This window comes from Grammomys surdaster, unplaced genomic scaffold (assembly GCF_004785775.1).
Source record: "Grammomys surdaster isolate TR1022 unplaced genomic scaffold, NIH_TR_1.0 345, whole genome shotgun sequence".
NCBI classification, from domain to species: Eukaryota; Metazoa; Chordata; class Mammalia; order Rodentia; family Muridae; genus Grammomys; species Grammomys surdaster.
Genome location: NW_021604764.1, coordinates 2,832,048 through 2,833,455, shown reverse-complemented (window position 1 = coordinate 2,833,455; position 1,408 = coordinate 2,832,048).

Below are 1,408 nucleotides of genomic sequence, written 5' to 3'. Positions count from 1 at the left end.
TCCTTAAGAATAGTCATAGACATTGCATCAAATTGACAGGAACCTCCTATGGAGGTGGAGATGGGAATGAAATGGCTAAACTGGGCAGTGGTGGCCCGTGCCCTTAATCCTAGCACTGAGAGCCAGAGGCTCCAGCGTCTCTCTGAGTTCCAGTCGATCCTGGTCTACAGAGTGAGTTCCAGGACAGCCAGAGCTACACAGGGAAACTCTGTGTTGAAAAACAAAACAAAAATCAAAGAAGCCAAAGATTTCTGGCATTGTGGTGTGGGGAAAATACATTCTATTGATATAAGCTATCTTGTTCGTGATACTGTGCTATAACAGCCTAGGAAACTGATACATATCTTACCTCCAAACTGCCTGTTTGATTAGTCTCAGGTGAACTTGGGCATCAGTATCATTACAAGGGCACCCCAGGTGATTCCCAGGTTCAAGCTTCTCAGATTCTAAACTCTAGGGTAGAGACCTGGCCACCTGTAGTCCAAAGTGTTCCAGATGATTCTAGCTAACACAAGCCAATGTCTAAATGTTGATTGCTTTGGTTAATAGCTACTACAGAGCAAGGGATGCTAACCAACAGGAATGAAGAAAAGCATTAAGCAGGACACTTATACAGAACGAAAAGAGTAATTTGTGTGTTTCCTGAACAGCACTGAGAACAGTGCCTCTGGAAGCCTCTACCTATCCAGCTTCTGGAGACGCTGAGGCAGGGGTATCCATTGAGCCCATGAGTTCCAAGGCAGCCTGGACAAGCGTGTCATTTGTAAATTTGTAGAAGCTGCCCTCAGAGCATTGCCACTGGGACCAAGGACCACTCCGGCTCAACATGGAGACTGTATCTGTAGCCCAGTCTCGGTAAGCAGAAATCAAGGGCAATCTAAACACCCTCAAGCTCCAAAGCGTGGCTGGGGCCAACTTCTCTTTACTTCGGTTATTAGATAACTGCCATTTCTTTTTCTCTATGCCCCAAAGAGTAAAACAGGCCAGTCCATAACATTTGGTGTGGAACTCTGCCCTTCGCCATAATCGATCTGTGTGTGACTCCAGTAAACCACTAAGGATGGGGGCGGGACTTTGGTGAAGGCCGCATGACTAGTGCTGCTTGGTAGAAAAGAAAATATCAGCTTTTATTTTCTTCTCAGAGATGAATGGTTTCAGACTCATGTTTACATTTGTTTGATTTGCGTGTGCCTTCCCTCAAGCAGAAAGCCTTTCCTGTAAGCACTGAACAATACTTTTTCTTAGGGGATATTTATCGTGACCGCATATTCGGCTTACCTCCTCCAACACCTGGAGGACTTGGGGTACTATATCTGCACTGTAAGTCACCATGTCTGTAACGCTACACCTAAACAGTGTGTGTGTGTGTGTGTGTGTGTGTGTGTGTGTGTGTGTGTGTGTGTGTGTG